The sequence below is a fragment of the Catharus ustulatus genome, chromosome 11 (assembly GCF_009819885.2).
Source record: "Catharus ustulatus isolate bCatUst1 chromosome 11, bCatUst1.pri.v2, whole genome shotgun sequence".
Taxonomy (NCBI): Eukaryota; Metazoa; Chordata; class Aves; order Passeriformes; family Turdidae; genus Catharus; species Catharus ustulatus.
Window position 1 is genome coordinate 4299117 of NC_046231.1, and position 6000 is coordinate 4305116.

Below are 6000 nucleotides of genomic sequence, written 5' to 3' on the forward strand. Positions count from 1 at the left end.
CGAGGGACAAAACAATGGGAATTCTACAGCACTGTCTCATATTATGCCCTGAGCTTTTATTTCCATATTGAAACTCTCAAGTTAATCACAGGGAGAAGAATAACCAACCATATAAACAAATAATGTCTTCAATAACCACAAATAGATTGCATCCCTAAAGCTGAATTACTGTGCATCTTATTCTGGATTATTTTATGCAATTATTTCGTTGATTACCAGTGTGATAATGCTGAGGTGAGCTTTCAACCTTTCAAAATTAGACCTTTATGCACAAATATGTTTTGGAGAATAGCAAATGATACAATAGTCCACACATTATTCTAGCCATAAAAATTGTAGCAGGCCTACAATTGAGCAAATGGAGAAGCTGATGGAAAGACAAGATAACAAAGGAGAAATGATGCTGGAAAAATTGCTTCACTTTGACTCCAAATGGCAGAAGGAGCTTGAGGAGCCCAGGGTTTCATGTGCAGTTAGTCTCAAAAATGAAAGATTCTAATATAGTAAAAAGACATTATGTAACATATGGCTAAAAAGAAATTGAAAAAGACAGGAATATTCTACCTATACTGTCATTCTTTAAAATTACTGCTATCAGGAGGCTTTCACAATTTTGGGAAACTTGCTTGAGAAGTTTTTCTTCTCCATGGAAGGGAAGTGTCTTAAAGTGTAGGACATCCTCCATATGATGAGAGCAATTTGAAGAATTATTGAGAATGTAAAAAATATAAAATAAAGGTGCCTAATTAGAGGTGACAAATTCGATGCTGGATAACAATAATGAAATTCACTGAGGATAGTATTCAGCCAAATAAAAGGTATTTTGTATTATTTTCATATTAAAATGTAAAATCTTCTTCTTTCATAGCTGCTTTTCAAATGTCCAATTGTTTTTATGACTTTTTTTTTTTTTTTTTGTACAATGGATCAAAGTTTTATGGCACTAGGGGCCAGGTCTTTCTCTCTTTTCATATACAATGCCATTATTTTGAAGAGACATTAAAAGGCAAATATACCACAGATAAGTCAACAAAAAGGCTGCTTTGGCATATTGTTTTATTGTCCTCCTGCTGAATAGTCTGAAGCCAGCTTTTGCTCCCCCCAAACCTTTCAGAACTTTGACTTCAATTTGCGAACCACATAATATTGCTGAAAAAAATAATCATCAGTGTGGTTGTTTGGTGGGGCAGAGGAAAGGAAGAGAATGGGAGGCATTTGCCAGGGATGGTGTCAATAGTAATGGTTTTCAGTCAAGACCTTCACCTACATCCTCAATGGCATTAACTCCCCAGAAATAAAAGGAATAAAATTGTGTGCAGTTGTGAAATGATGCAGTGTTTGAGCTCCAGTTTTTGCACCACATCCTGGGCATACAGATGAGAATCTGCTCTGATCCCAGTGCTGTGAGAGGGCTGCAGCAATGCTCCCCAGGGAACCAGGGATTCTTCAGCTATGCCCATGCTGTCGTTGTAACTCTGGCTGGGGCCTCTCTAATTAAAAATGTCACTTCGCCAACGCTTCCAAGCTGCACATGCTCACTGGACACTGCCACAATGAGATGCTCTGCCCTTGTTGGTTTGGACAGGCACCGTAGGCTTCAGTTCCCCCAGGATGTTTCCCCAGTTCCAGGAACAAGTTATTTTTGTAGTTATTCCTATATGTGATGACAGAAGAAAGTGCTTTCAGGTTGATCCTCTTCTAACCTGATATAACAAGAATTAACACACTGTGCAACTTGTTCCAGGGACTTCAGGTCTCATACAGCATAAAAATGTCAGGAAGCACTTCCTCTGCAGCCACAGTTACATAATTCCCTGGCTGTGGCACCTGCTCCAGCCTGGAAAATGTGCTGTGGCTCTTTGGGAGCTGCTCTCTGGGCTCCCTAGAGGCAGCAGACACATCACCCTCTATGCAATTTCTGTGCTGGAAGTGCAGGCTCTCTTCACTGGAGCAGGGCTGGCACATTCCACTGGGGAATGAAACAATGGTGTGGCCACATCAGCTGATATGTTTCAGCTTTAGAGGAAGGGATTGCTTTGATAACAGAAGGTAGAAGTAAGAAATGACCTTTAAACACCGGTTTTTACTGTACCTGAAGGTTGAAGTATTGTGTGTGGTGGGTTTGCCAGAAGCACCCCTGGTTAAACACTGCAGAAACTATTTGACTACATTTAAATGACACTAAGGATCTTAACAAGGAAAAACATTCTAAAAACTTCCAACCATATATAACAACTCAAATGTCTGACTTCTCCTCAGATATTTATGTAAACAGGCATGAAAAGGAAAAGTAAAACAACCCCCCAACTCCACTCTCTCCCCATTCCAAATAAAAGTATTGTCTGAATTTTAAATACAAAGTACATATTGGTCCTTCAGGTGGATCCTGTAGGATAACCATGCTCTGTGGCTAGCATACAGTGAAAGTCATTGCATGGACACTCATTATCACTGAGGGGATCCTGAGCCAAACAGTCCAAGAATATAATGTTGAATATTTTATGTGACTTATTTCAGACAAAGACTTGCACTTATAAACTGCAAGTGCTGGTGCATGTTATGACTGTGCTAGATCCTGTACAGAGTAACTTTACTCTGCTGTTCATAGACTAAAAACCTTCCTGAAGTGCTGGGTGCAGTAACACTGCTCAAATCTCACCCATTTATGATACAATGGGAGGAAAATAATGAAGAGTAAGCAGACAAAATTATGCAGTATATAAAGTAATAAAGCAGGTGTTTTATTCACTTCTCCTTTATTGTGACCCTGCCCTAATAAACTCACTGACGTTTGGCATGAGCAGCACTTCAGTCCATCTTGACCACAGCTGGGAGATGTAGCACCAGATGTTTGTACCTGCTGCATAAGCACTCACAGGGATTTTGTACTCCCTATTTATTCTCTGCTGTTTCACAAGGAAGTGTTTTCAAGCCCACTGGTACCAGTGACCACAATAAATCCTCTCCCAAATCACTGACAGCAGGAGAGGCAGTGCTGGCACATCCATCCCTCAAATGAAGCAATAAGAAAGTCTGGGTTCCCCATAGGTACCAGAGACAGCTTTTTTGGGCTGGTGAAACATGAGCAATGGAAACACAATATCTGCTAATACATCAAGGGATTCCCAGAGTTCTCGCTACAGAGGAGATGTTTAGAGGCAAAGGGCTTGTTAAAATTTGGTGTCACAATTGCCCTCTTCACCAAATCATGTCAAACAGAGAGACCCTGACAAATGAGGAGGCTGTGACTCACCCGTGGTGTGATGTTCAACAAGGGCAGATGCTGGATTCTGCACCTGGGCCGGGGCACCTGGATGTGCAGCCAGACTGGGAGGGACAGGCTGGGCAGTGCCGTGGGAAGGGAGCCGGGGGTGCTGGTGGATGGCAGCTGGATCTGAGTCAGCAGGGCCTGGAGCCAGCAGGGACATCCCTGTGCTGGGGATGGGGCCAGCGAGGGATTGTCCTGTCACCTCCGTGCTGGGACAGCTCTCAGCACCACGAGCTCAAATAAAGACATGACGCCATCAGAGAGTTTCCAGAAGAGGCCGTGAGGATGGTGAAGGGCCTGGGGAGCGGCTGAGGGCACTGGGCTGGTTCAGCTGAGCACAGGAGCTGAGGGCAGAGCTCTGCTCTGGGTGGGGACAGCACCAGGGAGCGGCTGGAGCTGGGCCAGGGTAGGCTCAGAGGGATTTTAGGGAAAGGTTCTGCTCCCCCAGAGGGTGCTGGCACTGCCCAGGCTCCCCAGGAATGGTCCCGGCCCCGAGGCTGCCGCAGCTCCAGGAGCGCTGGGCCAGCGCTGCCAGGGATGCACAGGGGGATTGCTGGGGGGTCTGGGCAGGGACAGGGGCTGCAGACACATCCCTGGGACCCTTACACTCAGGATATTCTGTGCTTCTACTGCACCAAAATATTGCCTTCTTTCAGATATATTCTCTGACAAGATATTCCTTAGAAATAAAACATAGGTAGACAATTTCGTAAAGAACAATATAAAGCTGCCTGGAGCTGCAGTATCCCGCTGACAGCCCTTAAGGACTGCATTGTTCAAGCACTTTCAGTGGTGCAGGGCATTTTTCAAAGCAGTTGAGAATTTAAGGATGTCCTTTACTGGTTAATAGGTAATGCTTAAGCATATGGAAATCTCTCTGATTCCATCTCAAACGTTTCCAAGTCCTGCTACCAATGAAGGACAGGAAAGAACGGTAATCCTGCTAATGGCATTTGATTACATCTTCAGATTGTTTGTTAAACCATATTGAGCAAAGAAAGGTGTGCAAATGTCTCTTCAGGCTATAGCAGAACTGCATGGGTTTTATGTAAAATTGTTACAATAAAATTCTTTAGTTGCAGTTTTGAAAATGCATCAACACAATGGGTGTTTTTTTGCACATCAGCATCACACAGGCCTGTAGTATGAAATACCTTCTTGTCCTTTTGTTTACAGTTTCAGGATGCAAAAGAACACATGCCCCACAGTCTTACTTTGATTTAATACCCTGAAACAAGAGAACTGGCCAATAGCATTCCTTAAGTTAAATAGCCGTGAGTCACAAAGGGACAGCAGTTGGAGATTTTCTGGTCTGACACACACTGTTCAATTAAGAAAAACCCCCAAAAACCAGAAAAGTTAAAAAGATATTGAGATTTTGTTTTGCTTTGTTTTGTTTTGCTTTTCCCAGCTAAATTTGGATCTTAGAATCCCAGAATTATTTGGGTTGGAAGGGACCTTAAATCCCACCCAGTACCACCCCTGCCATGGCAGGGACAGCTCCCACTGTCCCAGGCTGCTCCAGCCCCAGTGTCCAGCCTGGCCTTGGGCACTGCCAGGGATCCAGGGGCAGCCACAGCTGCTCTGGGCACCCTGAGAATTTACGTTATTTACAGAAATATGGATCTGATCACAGAAGTCAGTGATCACCTGACATTTGGAAAAGATGCTTCTGTTTTCCCTGGACTGGAAACCCACACTGACAGGCTGGCATCATGCTGTGAAGCCATTTAGAAACACTATTTCAACAGCTGCAATACATTGAGCTTAAAATTATTGATACTGCAAACAGCAGAAAACGTACAAAGTGCAGTAAAGCAGCTACTCCTGCATAATATCATAGAGTTATTAAGTTTGGAAAAGATTTCCAAATCCAACAAGTCCACCATGACCCACTAAACCATATCACAAAGTGCTATCAAGGGTTTTAATATAATTCTTTAGAATAGTGAGAAGGAAGACTCATAAATGCATTCATTATTCTAACTTGAAAAAAAAAATACTTCTTAAAAGCAAATTTTAAAATAATAATATTTTTATTAAAATTATCATATTGATAATTTTAATTAGTTATTGCTTATAATTAATCTGTGGCAAGATAAGCTACAATTTTTGAGCAAAACAATAAATGTAGTTAAACAAAGAGAAAATTTATTTCATCTGTTACTGTCATTGAGGATAAACTTACAAACTTTACCTCTGCGTCAGTGCTGGCTGTATTTCAAGCCCAGTTAATTCAGGTAAACAACATTGTCTGCTTTAGTTTATGTTTTGAGCATCTTTCCCTTCAGAAATAAATATTACATAATCTCAGAAATTAAATTGGTTTTTACGGGTAGTATTTGCCCCCGTGGGATGCTGCAGTTAAAGAAACCGTTTATCATTTCATGTTCACTTGAATTACTGTTCCTCTATAAAAATAGCTGGAATGTCCGTGGTACCATGATGATGCAGCCACAATTCCTCATGAAGCTGTCAGGAGGACAAGTTTCCACTAGAAATGAAAGACCCTGCAGGGAAATAAAAGTGAAGAGAAATGAATTTTGCACTTAGCTGTTCTTGCTGTACCTGTATTTCCCCTTCCCACTCAGAGGTGCCCACAACTCTGCCATTCTTCAACATGTTGCGTGTTGAAACTTCTTAGAATTCTGACTCAGAATCCCTGCCCAGATGCTGGGCTGTGATGGAGGTTAATAAAAAATGAAAACACTGCTCAAAAACAGATGTTTGGA